The 20,462-nt window shown below is 25.7% G+C and overlaps 1 protein-coding gene across 5 annotated transcripts in view; it reads right to left on the bottom strand.

The window, feature by feature from the left end:
• Nucleotides 1-10,204, bottom strand: part of LOC122511604 (homeobox protein prospero) — a 198,420-nt gene extending 188,216 nt beyond the window's left edge. For 2 of the 5 annotated variants that reach the window (XM_043626963.1, XM_043626966.1), the window contains exon 1: nt 9,668-10,202. The gene's annotated coding sequence lies outside the window, so the exon portion shown is untranslated. Of the gene's footprint in view, nt 1-9,667 lie in introns of all 5 variants that reach the window. The other 3 variants (XM_043626969.1, XM_043626967.1, XM_043626968.1) reach the window with 3 other exon arrangements.
• Between the last annotated feature and the right edge of the window lie 10,258 nt (nt 10,205-20,462).

The raw sequence follows: 20,462 nt of genomic DNA, 5'->3' as shown, positions 1-20,462 counted from the left end.
CAAAAATGGGAGAATTGAAAAATAGGGGAAAAAATACTGTGAAAGAGAAAAAAAAAAGAATATTGTGAACGAACGACAGTAATTTTTCCCTTTTGATTTCTTTCGTTCACAATATATTCGTTTTTTCTTTTTTAGCCCTTGAAAAAATACTGAAAAAGTTCAAGAAACAAAAATAGTGAAAGAAAGCGAAAAAGAAAAAATACTGAAAAAAGCGAAAAAGAAAAAATACTGAAAAAAATGCGAAAAAGAAAAAATACTGAAAAAAATGCGAAAAAGAAAAAATACTGTAAAAATGCGAAAAGGAAACAAGTACTGAAAAGAATCTAAAAAGAAAAAAAGTACTAAAAACAATGCAAAAAAAAATACTGAAAACAAAAGAGTACTAAAAAATATACTTGAAAAACAACAAAAAATAATGTTAACGAAAAAAAGGAAAAAAAATACTATAAACGAAAAAGAATAGAAAAAAATACTGTAAATGAGAAAGAAGACACGCAAAAATACAGTGAAGGGAAAAATCAGAAAAAATACTGTAAAACAAAGAAACCAAAAGAAAGTACTGTTAGCAATTAAAATTCGAAAACCTTAAAAATACAGTAAAAAAAAGTCTGAAAATTAAAGAAAAATAGAAATAACTAAAAATAAGAACAAGAAAAAAAATTGTAAAGAAGAAAAAAAATACTGTATACTATTGAAAAATAATTTAAACGATTAAAATCGAAAAAATACTGTAAAAACAGAAAAATACGAAAAATTACTGTAAACGAGAAAAAATATGTTAATGCAAAAAAAAATACTGTAAACGAAAAACACTTAAAAAATACTGTAAGCAAAAAAAAACGAGAAAAAATATTTTAATCCAAAAAAAAATACTGTAAACGAAAAACACTTAAAAAATACTGTAAGCAAAAAAAATGTTAAAAACGCAATAAATAAAAAAGGCGAAATGACAAAAAAAATAGTAAATTTAAAAAAAATGTAAATCCAACAAAAAAGTAGGAAGAAAATATTTCCAAACTAAAAGAAAAAGTAATAAGAAAAAATCCTAAAGTACGAGCATCAAGAAAAAATTCTAAAAACAACAAGACGGTTAATAAAAAAAAATTTGCTAAAAGCCGCAACAACAACAAAAAAAAATTACTAAAATTGACAAAAACCCAAACTAATAAGACAAAGAGAACCAAACAAATAGACTTAATTAAAAGCAGAGTTATAAATTGAAATACCAATAATTGAAGTATTTAGAAAAATTTGTCCCAAAGGTACAAAAAAAAACGATTTTATTTTCAGTGTTTATTTTAATTTCCCAGAGTATAAAAATTTATTTATTCTCCATTTCTCAAATATTATTCCAGAAAATAATTCGACAAATAATTCACGTTATAATCAAATAAAAGACTATGAGATAACTGTCACTGATAATAAATTTTCAGCCAGAGAATATAAAAGTTAATTGTATTAGTCATTCTTTTTCCCTTTTATTCAACATATTAAAAATTCATTTAACTGATTTGTAATTTCCTGTAAAGTATAAAGTGTATAAAGCATGTAATTTTTTTCTGCGCACCTTATATATTTTAAAAAGGAATATTTCTATTTCTCTAGATAGAAAATTTTCGATATTTTAATAATTATTAATCGAACATTTTAAATTTTCATGGACAAAATTATTCTTTTGAATCTCGAACTTAAAAAGCTGGGTATAATGAAAATGAATGAAAAAATTTAAATACTCTGAGAAATTTGTGCAAAGATTGAAAATATAAGAGGATAAAATATTAAAATTTTCCAAATTTATTCATGTCGAGTGATATTAATTGTTTATTTAAATTCTTTTTGTTTAAACAAAAATTGTTAATTTTTGATATAAAATGGAAAAAAAATTGATAGAGTATTTTACTTTCTAATTTGAAGCGGAAGAAAGTTATTAATTAAATGAGAAGAGAAAGAAATTGAAGGATGTGAATAATTATTGAACATGAAAAATGTTCCGGAATTTCGATTATAGCTTTCTGCTTTTTTTTTATCTTTCGAAATTCTTAAGTAACCGATTGTATTTTTTTTTTAGGTAAAAGTATTTTTTTTTTAAATTTATTGTTAATTTATTGTTTATTTCTTGTTAATTTTTTGTTAATCTATTGTTAATATATTGTTAATTTATTTTTAATTTATTTTTCAAAAATTTCTTAAGTAAATATTCCTTTTAAATTTATTCTATTTTTAGAAAAATTATATAAATCTCGATTTAATTTATTTCATTTAAAAACAATTCTATAATTTTTTGTTAAATTTCTTTTATTTAAGTAAAAATTAAAGAATTTTTTTTTAAATTCATTTTATTTGAGAAAAAATATAGGAATTTTTTCAAATTTGTTTTATTTAAGAAAAATTATATAAGTTGTAAAATACATCGATTAAGAGCTAAAAAAATAAAATTATTTTCAGGAAAATATTCTTTTTATTATTCACAAACTATCAAGGGAAATTAACACTTTTTTAATTTATAACTTTTTTTCCGGTTTAGAATTTTTTTTTCAATTTGTTAAAAATTTCCAAGTTCATCATACATAGCAAATAATAGAAAGAATGAGAAACAATAAATAATAAAATATTAAAAATATTTGAAAAGTATAAAAAATAAAAATCTTTACGAATAAATAAGATAATAAATAAATAGTTTATAATAATAATAATAATAATAATAATAATAATAATAATAATAATAATAATAATAATAATAATAATAATAATAATAATAATAATAATAATAATAATAATAATAATAATAATAATAATAATAATAATAATAATAATAATAATAATAATAATAATAATAAAATTATTTATAGAAATTGTAATAATAAAGGAAAATGAATAAAAATTAACAGAGTTGAAAATTATTAGAGATTAAATAATAAAGAAAATAATTAAAAGGAAATAAATAAAAACAATTTGGAAATAATTTACAAAACTAATTATCGAAATTAATAATTAATAAAAAAAAGAAGAATGACAGATAAAAATGAAAAGCATTATCTAAATAAAGAAAGTAATTATTGTAAAAGAGGCAAATAGACAAAAATAACAGTCACAAACTACGCGAAAACCGAATAAATACAAACATATTATTTCACTGTAAAAAAAAATTTTTAAAAATTAAAAAAAAATTAAAAACAAAAAAAATTAAAAGCAAAAAAATTAAAAAAAGACAATTTCAAAAGTTTCATGATCAATTGAGACCAAAAGTGAAATGAGTTTTGTGGGGTGAGGCAAAAAAAAAAAATTGCAAAATAAAACTAGGTCGATCGCGATATGGTTTAAATGGTGTATCGGTGGGGTTGATATATGTGAAAGAGGGGGGGAGGGGGAGGGTTAAAGTATCAAAACTAATTTTCGCTCATTTATTTTCAGTTCGCGCTTTTCGAAGCACATTCATTTCTCCCCACCATTGTAAAAACCGTCACTCTCTCTCTCTCTTCATCCCCCCCTTCCCCCTCCACCACAATATGTATATGAATCGACACTCATTTATACTTTCTGCGACCAACAAACGTGTGTATCCCCCGCCAAAAAACGATTGTTTATGACACGATTCGTTTGATTATTAGCTGTTTATACGTGACCATCGATCGAATACTGTGTCGACCGTGTGTGCGGCATTACTGGAACGAGCAAACCGTTTCAAAATGAATCGTCACTCATTCACTCACTCTCTCTCTCTCTCTCACTCTTACCGAAAAAAAACCAGTTCATTGTCCATAAAATTATTTTTTCCCCCCCATCTGTTCGTGTGACCGGTAGGACCAGATTTAACCCTTTCCAATGAGCAAAGAGAAGTAAAAAGGAGAAAAAAAAAAGAAGTTCCGGCAAATATTAAGCAGACTCTAGTCGTCGTTGTCGTTTGTTACTCGAAAAATGGTAAATTGTGTTTCAAAAATTTTCATTCGGAAATAAAAGTGTTTTATTTTTTTTTTGACGAAACTAATGTGTCAGTTTGCCGGAAAAACTGTCCGATTTCGGGAAAAATTTTTTTTTCGAGAGTGACTAAGAATTTATGTTCTATAATCAGAAATTGATTTTTATTTTGAAAAAAAAGTTTCGTTGTTGGTTATATTAACAAAATCAAGAAATAAGTGATTAAACTTTTCTGAAATTTCTTTTTAAATTTGTAACTTTCAGTTTTTTTTTCGATTTCTTCGAATTTAAATATTGACGTGGTAAGCAGAAAATATTAGGAGTAAATTTTTTAATTGTTTCTTATTAAAATATCCGAGTGGTGAATGAATATTATAACTAAAATTTATTATTTGTTTCTAATTAACATATTTGTAAAATATGTTAATTTTTACGTTGTAAAATCGTGAGTAAAAAGTTATTATAACGAAAATTTATTATAATTAATTGTTTCCAATTAAATTGTCGATAAAGTGAAAAAAATTATAAAAACTAAAATTTATTATTTATTTGGTGTTAAAAAAAGTTGAAAAACGAATTGTGCTAAACTTTATTGGGAAAAATGTCTGTCTGGTCAAAATGGAACATTTTTTTTCGTCCTAACTTGTAGAATTTTGAAAGATTTTTTCATAATTAGTTCTCGTGGAATTTTTCCGGAAATTCGAAGCTAAATTCAATTAATAGCTAAATAAATGTGAATTATTAATTTTTAATTTAATTATTCTGTGGAAATTTTTTAATATTTGGGTGTTTGTTAATTATGATAACTATTTGCAACTATTCTTCTTTACTATTTTTTTATTGTATTTTCTATTTGAATTTAGAATTTCTATTTGAATTTAGAATTTCTATTTGCAATTTTTATTTAGTATTTGAATCATTACTAGTACGTTAATAATTATTACTATTATAATTACTATTATTATTATTATCATTATTGTTATTATTGACATTTTTATTAACAATATGATATTAATTGTTTTTTATATTTTATTTACATATTTATTTTTATTCATATACTAATATAATATATAATATAATAATGTATATAAAAATAAATATATAATATAATATAATATATAATTTAGTTTTTAATTACTGTGACTTATTATTACTAGTATGTAATTATCACTACATTCCAGAAATTGTAGTAAGTTAACTATACTCTAGTAATAATAATACTAACTTGTCAGTTTATTTCCAAATATTCTCAATTGTGAATACATTATAATTTTTTTTTTACTATTTATCTACTTTTCCTTGTTTTAATTACAATTTCAAAAAGTTAAAAAATATTCCTTTTCATTTATTTATTTATTTATTTATTTATTTAATAGACGTTAAATAAATAAATAAAAAGTTAAAAATATTTCTTTTTATTTATTTATTTATTTGATAAGCGTTAAGTAAATAAATAAATACAAAGAAATATAGAAAAAAGGAGAAAAATCGATGCGTTGCTTTTCAATCGCAGGGAGATTTCTATTTTCTCTGACATTTAACTACTTTTTGAATGTTTAATTTTTTATAATTTCCAAACACTGGAAAAATGTTTAGGAAAAAAGGGAAAATTCGTTAAAAGTTGCTTTTTAGTCGTGGAAAAAATTTCTATTTTCCTACTTTTTTAATTTTTTACTACAATTTCGAAAAAATTGGAATAAAATAAAAAATGAAGGAAAATTTTTTTGTTTCCTAATAGGGAAAAAATTTTTAGTTTCTTTTTTCTTTCCTGATTTCTCTACTTTTTGAATTTTCGATTGTAATTTCAAAAAATCGTAATCATAAAAAATATTGTTAACAAAAAATTTTAAAAGTAATAAAAAAGTGGGAAAAAAATAGTAATAGAAATGGTAATATTAATGGAAATAGTTTTAAAAAATAGAAAAAATAGAACAAAATAAAAAATAGTAATAACAACAGTTAAAAATATAGAAATAATAGTAATAATAAAAATTTTTAAAATAGAAAAAAATGTAATGGAAATAATAATAGTAATCAGAATAGTTTAAAATATAAAAAAATAGTGATAAAAATAGTTAAAAAATAAAAAAATAGTTAAAAAAATAGTAATAGTTATAAAAATAGTCGAAAAATAAAAAATAGTTAAAAAAATAGTAATAGTTATAAAAATAGTCGAAAAATAAAAAAAGTAATAGTAATAAAAATAGTCGAAAAATAAAAAAAAGTAATAAAAATAGAAAAAAATAGTAACCAAAATAATAAAAATTTAAAAATTTATTGAAATTGAAAGTAATAATAAAAAAAATAGAAATCGACGAAGGAAAATTCGTTCTGTCGCTTTCCTAATTAAAACAACCCGACTAAGTATCAATGTCTCTGTCGTGAAGGAAGTGGTACTAAAAATTTCGATTCATTAAACAGCAATTTTTTTTTCTCTTTTTCAACTTCTCCTGTTTTATTTATTTTTTTTTTTTTTTGTGTCTAAACGATTATTCAATGAAATGCACCGGACGTATATCTTGAGTCCCGGATTACTGTCCTCCGGAAGTGTTGAGGTGCCCTGTCACTCTTCAATTTGATACTTCAGTGTCATTAATATTGTCGCCTCTTTGTCATTAGATCTGATAAAAATTTACATCTTTTTCTCCCCTGATAAAATCGTCGATATTTTGAAGAAAAAAAAAACCAGATACTCCAAGTTCTACTAAGTTCCAAGTATTTTGCTTCGTCCGTCGGACACGGGACTTGATACACTCTTCTATGTCTGACATCTTATCAACTTGTACTACTTTCATGGGATTTTTCCATTTTCTTCACGAAAAATCGAAAAATTTTCTTTTTCTCATAATTTCTTTTCTTTTTCTTTTGTGATTTTTTTCCTTTTTTTATTTTCTTTTCTTTTAAAAACTTCTTTTTTCTTTTAGAATTTTTTTTTCTCTTGCTCTGTCTTCTTTTATAATTTTCCTTTTTGAAACTTAAAATTACCGATTTAAAAATTTCTTGTTTTCTTCATTATAATTATTTTCTTGATTTATATGTCTTCTTTTCTTTCTTTTTAATTTTCCGTTTTTTCTTATTTTTACTTTTAAAAAAAAAAATTTGTTTCCCTATTCTAACATTAATATTGTTTTTAATATTTTTTATATTTTTTCCGAATATTATTTTTGAGATTTTCTAATATATTTTGCGATTTCTATTCGCCAGTTGAATTTTTCTCTTCTTTTTTCATTTCCTTCGCTTTGAGATTTTTCACTGATTTTTTCCACCGATTAAAATTCTTATTTTCTTCTTTAATTTCTCTTCGTTTTTGCTAGTTTCTCGAAAAATGTGCAAAAAAACTTTATCAATTTTCTTTCACAACTTCTAATTTTAGAAAATTTTATTTTATATTTCTCTATTTTTGTTTCATTTTAAAGTAAATAATTATTTTCGATCGTTTTTTAAATTTTTTTCGCTCGACGTTAAGAGGGTAAAATTTTTATTGAATCATCACTTTCCACTGTCACAAGTTAGGAATTCACGTTCCGAAAAATTTAGTTTTCTATTCGTTGAAAATCAAATGAAAAACGTAGAGAATCTCTTTTTAAACTTTCGATAATAATTTAAAATTTCTTTAAAAACTCATTTAAAAATAAAATTTAAAAATATATTTGAAACTATATTTTCGAAAACTTATTTAAAAATTTTTGGAAAATTTGTTTAAATATTTATTTGAAAATTTAATTGAAAATTCATTTGTAAATTTATTTGAAAATTTATTTGTAAATTTTTTTGAAAATGTATTTAAAATTTTATTTGAAGATTTATTTCAATAAAAAAAATTTATTTTCGAAAAACTTTATTGAAATTTCACGAGTAATTTTTGGAATATATTTAACTAAAGGGAAAATTTTATTATTTTTTTTTATTTGCTTCGAAGGAAAATTCGAAATGTTCTTTTCGAGGTAAAAATTTAGAAAATTCGTAATAAAACGAAATCAAAATCTGAATGTAATTGTAATTTAAGAAATTAATACGCGTGGTGACTAAAATTTGATATCTCGAATTTGAAGCGCAGTGCATCGAATATCATTAATTTCTAATCGCGGTTAAGTGTCCTTCGTTAGTGGAATTAACGATACAAGTTCTCGAATGCGTGTAACAATCACTGAAATTCATCGACAATGCAGAACTAACACTTGTATTTTAAGTAATTATTTATTTTTAAAATTAATTATTTTTATTTGAAATTTTCAAATAATTTCCGATTTTTAATAGTTTAAAATCGTTTAAAATCTTTTCGAATCTTTTCAAAAAAATTTTTGAATTTTTTTTTTGAATCTTTTCGAAATTCTTTCGAATTGTTTAGAATTTTTTCGAATCCTTTAGAGTCGATTAGAATCCTTTCAAATCCTTTCGAATCATTTAGAATTCTTTCGAATCCTTTTAAATCGTTTAGAAGCTTTTAGAATTTTTTCGAATCGTTTAGAACTTTATAGATTATTTTAGAATCATTTAGAATTTTTTTAGAATCATTTAGAATCTTTATGCTTCTATTATAATCGTTTAGAGTTTTTTAGAATTTAGAATCGTGAGAAGCGTTTTAATTCGTTTCGTTAATTGAATTGTTTTAATTAGTAAAGTTCAAAATTTGAAAAATAGGAAAAAAACATATTCAGTTAAAAAAAGTTTAAGTTTAATTTGGTTCTTTCAATGACACAAATAAATTCAAAATCTCAAAAAAAAATATTGAAATGATTATTTATCAGTTGATAAAAATCTCTGTTTGTTTATTTACTATTCCGTTTGTTCTAGAAAATAAATAAAAGAGAAAATAAGAGACTAAATTCGCTGAGTTGTTATTTATAATTGAACTTCTTTTCTTTATTTTAATTCCAAATTTTATTTATTAACTTTTGTTATTAAACTTTTGTTTCTTTTTTTTTGTTTTAGTTCAAAATTTTATTTTCTTCCTGTCACTTATTTTGAATTTTGTTTATTTTTTTTTATTTTCACTTTCGTATATTTTTCGTTATTTCGACTATTATTTATTTCGAGTAATTATTTAATTCGAAAATTATTTCAAGTAATTATTTAATTCGAAAATTATTTCGAGTATTTATTTAATTCGAAAATTATTTCAATTATTTATTTACTTCGAGTTGATATTTATACCGAATATTTATTTACTTCGAGTATTTATTAATATCGAGTATTTATTTACTTCGAGTATTTATTTATTTCGAATAATATTTATTTTGAATATTTTATTTCCGAAAGGTGAACACTGTTTGGAACACTCTCCACGAAAGTCGACCGATTCTCTCAGAACACAATGTCACTTTATTCCCTTTTCTCAATTTCATTTCTAATTGAAGCACTTGTTGAAATCTTCCTCTTCACATTTCGTATCCAAATCACAGAGAATTGTAAAAATTTCTAAGTACCACTTTCCTTTCACGCTGAGAATTGAATTTTAGTAAATTTCCTTTCATTAACTCTCTAACTTTCGCAAACTTCAAAAAGTAGAGAATATTTTTCTATTTTCCTATTTAAGAAAATATTCCGTTTTCGAAAAAAAAAAATTCTATCTAAAAAAAACTTTCGTTGATTCGTTTTGTCATGAAAAAAAAGGGGGGGAGCACTTCGCTGAGTGAGAAAAGTACAAAAGAAAAATTCAAAAATTTAAAAGAAAAATAAAAATAAATGAAGAAAAATGGATGCGAGCTTTTGGCCTTTTTTTTGAGATTAAAGACTTTCTTGCCGCACTCACCTCTCTTCCTCATAAAATTTTCTCTCTCTCACTCTTTAAACTGTTGTTTTGTTTTTTTTTTTTTTGTTTGTGAAAAATCGAGACGTAGATTTTTTGTGAAAAGTTCACTAATAATGTTTTCTATAAACCACGAGATTTCAAAAAACTGTTTTTTTATTGTTCACTTCATTTTTTTTTTTTTAATTGTTTTGGCTTTTTTTGCTTAAAAAAAAAGTCCTCACTTGATAACGCGGCGAATGTGTCGCGCGAACTTGCGGGCTTGCGGGCGCAACTGGCGGAGGCGGCCGGTCGCGTAGGCGGAGAAGATCGCGGATGCTGTAAGCCAGACCACGCGCCAGCCGCCAGCGAGTGGCTTCTTTTGCCCGGACAGTGGCGCCTCTTGCGTTGGTCGTCGCAAGCTCCCAAAGACGGACGCACACCGAGCGAGATGAAAGCTCGCTAACGAAACGGCGCCGACGTATCCGAGTGCTGGCAATTGAACGAGGACGAAAGGCGCCGAGGAGCTTGCGACGGAATTAGTCAGTGGTGGGGATGGAATCAGGAGACGGCAAAGGAGAGAGAGAGAGAAGGAGAGGCGAATTCAAGGAGGAAAAGAGAGAGAGAGAGAATGGAAGAAGAGAAAGAGACAGAAGAAGAGAACGAGAAAGAGAGAAAGACGAATAGAACGAGAGAAAGAGAGAGAGAGAAGAAGAAGAAGGAGAGAAAGAGAGAGAAGCAGAAGGAGAAAGAGAGAGAGAAGCACAAGGAAAGAAAGAGAGAGAAGCAGAAGGAGAGAAAGAGAGAGGGGAATTTACCCTGCTGGACACTAGAGAAAGACAGTCGACGTTGGTTTAGATCGTTTGCTTTCGTTGCTCCGATAGAAGCCAGACTGAGCTTGCGACGAAGGATACGAGAGAGAGGGAGAGAGTCTCCTTTCATGCAAACACACACACACACGCACAGCTTACGTTGAAAGTTTCTCCGGACGTGTGTGTTTCTAAACAAGGACGTCCTCAAGGCTCTTTGGGTGGTGGGCCATGTAAAGCGTGTCCGTGAGCTTCCGAGGAGAAGCTCAGGAGAAGGAGTCTCGCTCAGGAGTGGGGGACCTCAGACAAAGACTCCTTTAAAAATACCCCCTCCTCTCAAAGTTCATCTTAAAAAAACTCCTCTCTCCCTCTAAAAATCTCTCTTCCTCTCTTTTTTTCTTCCATTGATGCAGTTTAAGTTCTTTTTTTTACCATTTAAACAACTATTTCTTTCATTTTTTTCCTTCTTTTTTCTTTTTCCTTCTTTTTTCCTTTTTCCTTCATATTTTTCCTTTTTTTCCTCCTATTTTCTCTATTTTTCTTTACTTTTTCTCCTTTTTCCCCCCTTTTTACTTACTTTCTCCTTTTTTCTTTCCTTTTTCTTATTTCCTCCCTTTTTCTATTCTTCCGTTTTTTTCTCCATTTTTCATTCATTTTTTCCCTCTTTTTTACTTTATTTTTTGTTTTTTATCCCCTTTTTCCTATTTTCTCCCTTTTACTATTCTTATTTTTTTCTCTATTTTTCTTTTATTTTATTATTTTTCTCCCTTTTTTTACTTTCTTTTTCCTTTTTTCTTTCCTTTTTCCTATTTCCTCCCTTTTTCTATTCTTCCTTTTTTCTTTATATTTATTTTAGTTTTTTATTCGCTCCCCTTTTTTTACTATATTTTTTTTTTTTTCCCCTTTTTTCTTTATTTTTCTTTACTTTTTCTCGCCTATTTTACTTTTCTCCCCTTTTTCCTATTTTCTCCCTCTTTCTATTCTTCATTTTTTTCTCTATTTTTCTTTCATTTTATTATTTCCCCCCCCCTTTTTTTTACCTTCTTTTTCCTTTTTTCTCTCCTTTTTCCTATTTTCTCCCTATTTCTATTCTTTACTTTTTGCTCTATTTTTTTATTCACCCCCTCTTTTTTTGGTTTATTTTTCCTTATTTCCTCCTTTTTTTCCTCTATTTTTCTTTAATTTTTTTATTTTCCCCCTCCTTTTTGAAAATTTATTTTTCGTTTGTTCTCCCCTTTTTCCTATTTTTCCCCTTTTTCTATTCTTCCTATCCCCCCCCCTTTTCCTCCTTTTCTGCTTGTTTTTCTTATTTTTTTAGCCTTTTTTCAGGCTTTATTTTTTTCAATCTTTCTGTTTTCTTTTATCAGGTTAAAATTTTTTGTTTTGCTTTAAACTCCTAAAAAGTAGAGAAGGGGGGAGGGGGGTGGATAGAAAACGAATAGAAAAAAGTGGAAAAAAATAGAAGACGATTGGAAAGCGAATAGAAAATAATAGAAAAATAAAAAATGTCGAAATGAAGAAAGAAAGAACGAATAAAAATTGATAAATGAAGAAGAAAGAATAAAAAAAATAATAGAAAAAATTATAAAAAGCAGAAAATAATAGAAAATGAATTAAAAAGAAATAAAAAACTACTGAAAATGAGTAAAAAATTATGGAAAAAATTTCCATGAAAATGGAAAAAATAGAAAACAAGTAGAAAATAATAAAAATGGAAAAGAAATAGAATGGAATAGAAATGGAAATAATAGAAAACAAACTGAATATGCATAGAAAATTTTAGAAAACAAATTGAAAACGAATAGAGAAAAGTAGAAAAGTAAAAAAATAAGTAGAAATAAATAAGTAAAAGTAAAAAATAAAAAAGTAATAGAGAAACATAAATAGAAAACAAATAGAGAAAAATGAAAAAAAAATAGAAGACGAATAGAGAAAAGAAGAAAAAAATTGAATTTGAATGGAAAACAAATGTTAAAAATAAAGAACTAATATTTCTATTCTATTTGTTTTAATGTTTTTTATGAGTTTTCTATTTTTTTACTTTTCGCCCATTCTATTTCTCTTTATTTTGTTTCTATTTATTTTTTATAATTTTCTATTCATTTTTGATTTAAAATTAAAAATTCCATTTTAACTTGTTTTCTTTTTTTCTGTATTCAATTTTTGATTTTTTCTATTAATCAAACAGAAAAAAAAGAAAAGAAAACAAATTGAAAACAAAGTGAAATAGTAGAATACTGATAGAAAAAATCGAAACGAATAGAAAAAAATTGAAAACAAAATGAAAATAAATAGTAAATTATAGAAAAAATATTAAATCGAATAAAGGAATAGAAAAACGGAAAAATAGAAAACGGAAAGAAGTAGAAAAAAATAGGAAACGAATAAAAAGCGAATAGAAATCGAATAAAAAAATGGAAATCGAATAAAAATATTTAAAAAACGAATAGAAAAAAATTCAGTCAGAATAAAAGTAAAATAGAAAATACTGTAAGACGAAAAAAAATAAAATAGAATATTCAATAAGGCAGAAAAAAACTAAAATAAAAAATAAATTAAGAAAAAAGAAAACTCAGGAGAAAAAATCAAAAATAGCAAATAGAGCAAAACAGAAAAAAGTAAAAAAGAAAAAAGAAAGAAAGAAAAAAGAATGAAAGAAAAAAGAAAGAAAGAAAAAAAGATAGAAAGAGGAAAAAAAAGAAAGATAGAAAGGAAGAAAGAAAGAAAAAAAGATAGAAACAGAAAAAAAAGAAAGAGAGAAAGGAAGAAAGGAAGAAAAAAAAATTAAGACTGAAAAAATAAGATAGGAAAAAAAGTAAGACATTAAAAAAAAAATCCCCGTCCCTTTCGTGGAAGGAGTAAATATAAGGAGGGAGAAGATTTGCCTTTGCGGTCATGCGCGAACAACAAAAGTGAGAGAGTCGCGAATATTGGACGAGAGGTGGAAAGAGATGGGAAGATGGGGTGTGCGCGTCGGTGTTGTCCGAGTGCGATGGACGATACTGAATTGGTGGTTGTAAGGGGTCACAGGGTTGTATTGGTGTCCTAAAGAAAAATCACCTCAACACACTGCCAGCAAACGGGCTCTTCAGGGGGGTGGGGGATTCCATCCGTGTGTACTAAGGGTTTCCCCCAAAAGGGGTGTAATGGTGTGTGAGTTAAAGGGTTACTGGACGGTGGCGAACTCTTGCTTAGGCGGTTGCTTGCCGTACTAACTAAGAGAAATTCTCCCTCTCCTTTATCCCCACCCTCAAAACCCCTTTTCCTTATCCCGATATCACAAAACCTGGATCCATTTTCACATCGCCTCTATCTCTCTCTCTCTCCTACTCTAAAGACGTATGAATGTATCATCTCTCTTGATGTATTAATAATTGTATTTTTCTTTAGAAAAAATTTTTTTTTTTGACCCAATGACACAATTTTTTTTTCTTTTCTTATTCATTTCTTATTTTTTTTCGCTTCTAATTCAGACTTTGAAAATTTTTCTTTTGTCCCTTCTTTTTGCCATCTATTCTTAGGAATTAAAAATTTCACTTTTTCTTCTTTTAATCTCCCCCCCCCCCACCTTTTTGGGGAATTAAAAATTTTATCCGTATTTTTGGTTTTTTGCCTTAAATTTTGACAAAAAGTATTTTATACCACTGATTTTTTCATTTGGTAAATTTTGTCTAGATTTCTGTATTTTTTGGTCTGACTAAAACTATTTAACACCACTGATTTTTTTATTTAGTAAATTTTTGTTTAGAATTTTGTATTTTTTTTTTGTCTGACTAAAACTATTTAATATTACATTCTAATTTCGACATGAAAATTTTCCTTTTATCCCTTCTTTTTGCCCCCCTCCATTCTTAAGAATTAAAAATTTTACTTTATTTTTATTTTTGATTTTTTGCCTAAAATTTTGACAAAAAGTTTTTTTTACCACTGATTTTTTCATTTGGTAAAGTTTGTCTAGATTTCTATATTTTTTTGGGTCTGACTACTGAAACTATTTGACACTATACTGATTTTCTGATTTAGTAAATTTTGTTAAGATTTTCGTATTTTTTTTTGTCGTCTGACTAAAACTATTTAATACTACTGATTTTTTCATTTTATAAATTTTGTAGAGATTTCTATATTTTTTTGGTCTGACCAAAACTATTTTATGCTACTGATTTTTTCATTTAGTGAATTTTGTCAAAATTTTTGTATTTTTTTGTTCGTCTGACTAAAACTATCTTAAACTACTGATTTTTTTATCTTTTGCTAGATTTCACTATTTCTGGTCTAACTAAAACAATTTTATATTTAATATAAAATTAATTATTAGTCAGTAATTAGTAATAAGTGACTTATAAATTTAGCACCTAATTTACGCTTAGAATTCTAAATTTTCTATGCCTGACTAAAATTGTCTTACACTACTAATTTTTTGATTCTTGTATAAATTTAGTCTAATTTTCAGTATATTTTTTATCTGATCAAAAGTATTTAATACGACTAATATTTTTTTGCAAATTTTTGTCTAGATTCCTAAATTTGCTTCAATTGACAAAAACTGTCTAATTCTATTGATATTTGAATTTTGTTTTTATTCTTTCCGGATTATTTTCTTTTTTTTTATTAAGTCTAGATTTCTATTATTTTTTTGGTCTGACTAAAACTATATTAAACTACTGATTTTTTTTACTTTTGACTAGATTTCACTATTTTTAGTCAGACTAAAACTATTTTATACTACTGATTTTTTTAGTCTGTAAATTTTGTCGAGATTTCAGAATTTTTTTGTCTGATTAATACTATTTTATACCACTGATTTTTTTATTTTGTAAATTTTGTCTAGGTTTCAGTATATTTTTTGGTCTGATTAAAACTATTTTATACTACTGATTTTCTGATTTAGTGAATGTTTGTTTAGAATTTTGTATTTTTTCTGGTCTGACTAAAACTATTTTATACTACTGATATTTTCATTTTGTAAATTATGTCTAAACTTCTATATTTTTTAGTCTTACTATAACTATCTTACACTACTTATTTCTTGATTTTTGTCAATTTTTTCTTTATTTCAGTATTTTTGGATTTGGTCTGACTAAAACAATTTTGTACTACTGATTTTGTTTATTTAGTAAATAAATTTATTAAAATTCTTAAAACTAAGAATTTTTTACTAATTCAAATGCTTGAAAAACTTTTTTAATAATTTCTAAAAGGAATTCTAATTAATTTTAATTACTGACTAAGTTTCTTTGTCCATCAACTGTATTTAAATTTTAAAATTCATCAATAATTAATAAAGAAATTTTTTTACAGTTAGTATTCAATTTTCTATTAACGTAAATTTTATTTTCTTAGTTAGAAATAATTAATTTTGTAGAAAAAACTATAAGTAAATAGTTCAAATAATTTCTATTACAGTAATTCAGTTGAATAATTAAACTATGAATTGAAATTGAATTAAATTAATATTTATTAATAAAATTTAACTTAATGAAAATAACAATAAATCTAATTAAAATGAAAATAAATTGTTTTTAAAATTTAAATTAATATAAATTTAAAATTTAAAATCCAAAATCTCCCCTCGGAATACAACAATGTTCATAATTCCATTTCGCTAAATTTACTTTTTTAACAATAATTTACTTTCGAGCAAAAATGTAACAAATTTTTAAACATTTATTTATTTATATCTATTTTTTCTACTACACTTAATGTGAAAATTATCATCCCCCTTCCCCCCTCAGGGAAAAAATCCCCATTTTTCCAGAAAAGCAGTCACAAATATTCGACGCTTGACGGGAAGGGGGAAAATTTTTCATTTAACTTTAGAGAGAGAGAGAGAGAGAGAGACACTGCGAGCGTGCACACATTTTTCAGCGATTCCGGTAAATTATCGTTTTCAAATGAGTCTCGACTGTGGTTTTAATAACTTTGTTTAATCCAACAGACGCGCCAACTGTGGTGGGGGGTAGAGGTTGAAGAGGCAAAAACGGGGGAGGGAAAGGGGAGTTAAAATACCAGCGAGGTGGCTGGCCGAATGCAAATTTTCAAAATAGAAAATTCGAAGAATGCATTGTTGTGTACATAAACGCGAGAAACACCAGAATCGCGTGAAGGCAAATTTTTTTTTTTTTTTTTTTTTGCGGGTTGCGAGGTTAAAAAGCAACAAGTGACCTTAAAAAAGTACTCAGGGAGGGGGGGGGTGAGAGAAGTGGGAGAATAAAAATACCAACGGCTGATCGAGAGCTTTCGCGCGCTTCTATATAGGAACGTGAGCGAAGGGTTGGTTTTGGGAAAAAGAGGGGGAGAGGGTTGATAAGCGGCATTCGATGTTTGGAATAAGCATCAAGAGGGTTAGAGCGAGAGAAAGAGAGGAAGAAAAAAGAAGAAGGGAAGATAAAAAAGAAGAACGTATAGCTAAGGGGAAAAGGGAGAGAAGAGAGTTGAGAATTCGCAAGTCATACACGGTTCTATTGACCAATCTGACGTCATTGAATGTTCGAGGGTTGCACAATCCTTCATTTGAATCGACTTCGAGAAATTCTCATTTTTCGAACCCCTTTAATTTTTCTTCTCCTTTTTTTCTCTCTTTTTCTTAATTTATATAAAACTTTTTTTTAAACCTCTGCTTTTGAGTTACTTTTTCTCCCAAGTATTAAATAATAAAAAATAAAATAAATGCAATTTTATTATAAATAATTATTTTAATCTATTATCTTAATTAGTTACTAGTTATTTCGTGAGACAAAGAAATCCAGAATTGTTAAGCAAAAATTAACTAAATATAAAAATCAGTAGTTTGAAATAATTTTGGTCAAAACAAAAAAAGAAATTCATAAATTTAGACAAAAATTTATTGAATTAAAGTTTTAGTCAGACCAAGAATACTAAAATTTAGAAAAACAAAAAAAACTTAGTAGTATCATGTAGTTTTAGTCAGTCAGAGAAAATTTATTACCTATTCTCAGCAAAATTTAGGTACTAAATTTAAAAATCAGTAGTATAAAATTGTTTTAATCAGACAATAATGAAAAATACATAAATATAGCCAAAATTTACAAAATTAAAAAAATCAGTAGTATAAAATAATTGCAGTCAGACCAAAAATACTGAAACCTGGACAAAATTAACAAAAATAAACAAAATCAGTAGAAAACAGTTGTTTTAGTCAGACCAAAAATACTTAAATAAAGACAAAATTGACAAAAATCAAAAAATAAGTAGTGAAAGATAGTTATAGTCAGACCAAAATATATAGAAATCTAGACAAAATTTATTAAATTAAAAAATCACTTGTGTAAAATAGTTTTAGCCAGACAAAAAAAACTAGAAGAAATCTACTAAATCAGAAAAATAATAGTAGATAATAGTTTTAGTCGAAAAAAAAAATACAGAAATTTAGCAAAAATTTACCAAATAATAAAAACAGTAACAAATACTTTTAGTCAGACCAAGAATACTGAAATCTAGATAAAATTTACAAAAATAAAAAATTATCAGTGTAAAAAAATAGTTTCAGTCAGGCAGAGAAAATTTATTCAAAATTTAGGTATAATTTTAAAAATCAGTAGTATAAAATTGTTTTAATCAGATAATAATAGAAAATACAGAAGTCCAGATAAAATTTACAAAAATAAAAAACAGTAGTATAAATTAATTGTAGTCAGACCAAAAATACTGAAATCTGCATAAAATTACTAAAAAATAAAAAAATTAGTAGTTTAAAAAAATAGTATCAGTCAGGCAGAGAAAATTTATTATTCTCAGCAAAAGGTATTAATTTTTTTTAAATCAGTAGTATAAAATTGTTTTAATCAGACAAAAATAGAAAATACAGAAATCTAGACAAAATTTACAAAATTAAAAAAATCAGTAGTATAAAATAATTGTAGTCAGACCAAAAATACGGAAATCTGGACAAAATTAACAAAAATAAAAAAAACTAAAAAAGTAATTTTAGTCAGACCAAAAATAACAAAATCTGGGCAAAATTTATAAAAATAAAAAAAAATGTAATTAATTTTTAAATAAAAAATGAATAATATATTTACCACTAACAGAAAAAAAATACAAGAGTAGAAAAAAAATATCGACACATACCACGTGGCGAGACAAGTATTTCCACGTACGAAAAGGAAAAGAAGAGAGAAAAAAAGAGAAAGAGCGCGCAAAAGCACGTGGCAGCTAAAAAGAAATCTCTCTCAGGGGCAAAAACAAATGCTATGAAGAAATTCAAGGAAAAAAAACAACAATAACGACGACGACGACGACGTTGAAGCGAAAGCTGCGCAAAAAAAACCGCAACGCCAAAACTCGAATGTGTTGGGAAAAAAACAAGAGGGGGTAAAGGGGGGGGGGAATAGTGGTTCGCTTGGGTTCATGTGATAGTAAAGCGGGAGTGAAAAAAAAAGTCGACGGCGGCAGTGTGTGAGAGAGAGGGGGGGGGGAGGGAGAAAGAATCGACAGGGCGTCCACCTATATATCGGTCCGATGGTCGTTTCACTGTATATATGTATTGGTATGTGTATTTGAATGTCGGATATGGACAAATAAATGTGTATATGTAACCAATACGAGTGCATTGGCTTTATATATGAACACAAGAATATCTTTGTGTGTTAGGCGCCTGTGTAAGCTGACATAACTAAACAAGCAACAAGTGACCTTGAAATTGGCGAATAAAAATACTAACCACTGATTGAGTATCATACGCAGCATATATTGAGGGGTGGCACATTGGGTATTATAGAGATACAATATTTTGGTGCCAAGAAAAGATTTAATCTATTACGCCAGAGAAAAAATTTCCACATTCTTCACACATGAGGGTTTTTCTCTTTTTTCTCTTTTTATTTTTTTTCACATTTTTATCTTATTCTAATTTCTATTTTTTCTTATTCACATTCTTATTTTTTTATTCTTTCTATTCTTTATCTTCATTTTTTTTACTCCTCCTTTCTCTTTTTTTTCTCTTCTGAAAAGAAAAAAAAGAAAAAAGTAGTCCTTTTTCTCCTTCTTTTCCCTTTCCTCTTTTCTAATTTTTCTTTCTTCTGTTTTTAATTTCCACTCTTCGAAATTTAAATTAGTAAAAATTTATTACTAATAACTAATGAATAAACAAATATCAGTTAAATAATAAATTGACAATAATAAGAATTAGGTAATAGTGAATACGTAATCAGTAGTGAAGGAAAGTTTTAGTCAGACAACATAAAAACAGTAGTATAAAATACTTTATAGTCGGACTAAAAATAGTGAAATCTGGACAGAAATAAAAAAATCAGTAGTTCAAAATCGTTTTAGTCAGACAAAAAAATAATTGAAATCTAGACATAATTTATTAAATAAAAAAATCAGTAGTATAAAATAATTTTAGTCAGGCAAAAAAATCTTGAGTCGTTATAAGACAAAATTCACTAAATTTAAAAAACAGTATTTTTAATTAGTTTTGACAAACAAACAAAAAACCAGAAAATTTTAATAAAATTTACTAAGTCGAAAAATCAGTAGTGTAAGATAGTTATAGTCAGCCATAGAAAATTTAGAATTCTAAGCGAAAATTAGGTACTAAATTTAAAAAATCAGTAAAATAAAATTGTTTCAATAATTCAATATAATTAAAAATACAAAAATCTAGACATCATTTAAAAAATAAAAAAATCAGTAGTACAAAATAGTTTTAGTCAGACAGAAGAAAATACAGAATTCTAAACAAAATTTGACAAATAAAAAGAAATCAGTAGTATAAAATAGTTTTAGTCAGACAGAAGAAAATACAGAATTCTAGACAAAATTTCACAAATAAAAAGAAATCAGTAGTATAAAATAGTTTTAGTCAGACCAAAAGTAGTGAAATTTTGTCAAAAATAAAAAAATCAGTAGTGTAAAATAGTTTTAGTCAGACGAAAAATAATAAAAATCTAGACATAATTTATTAAATAAAAAAATAAGTAGTATAAAAAAGTTTTAGTCAGACGAAAAATTTACTGAAAACTAGACTAATTTTACAAGAATAAAAAATC

This window comes from Leptopilina heterotoma, unplaced genomic scaffold (genome assembly GCF_015476425.1).
Source record: "Leptopilina heterotoma isolate Lh14 unplaced genomic scaffold, ASM1547642v1 Lhet_88, whole genome shotgun sequence".
Classification (NCBI taxonomy): domain Eukaryota; kingdom Metazoa; phylum Arthropoda; class Insecta; order Hymenoptera; family Figitidae; genus Leptopilina; species Leptopilina heterotoma.
Note: the sequence above shows the minus strand (reverse complement) of the source record. Positions and strands in the feature narration are given on the sequence as shown.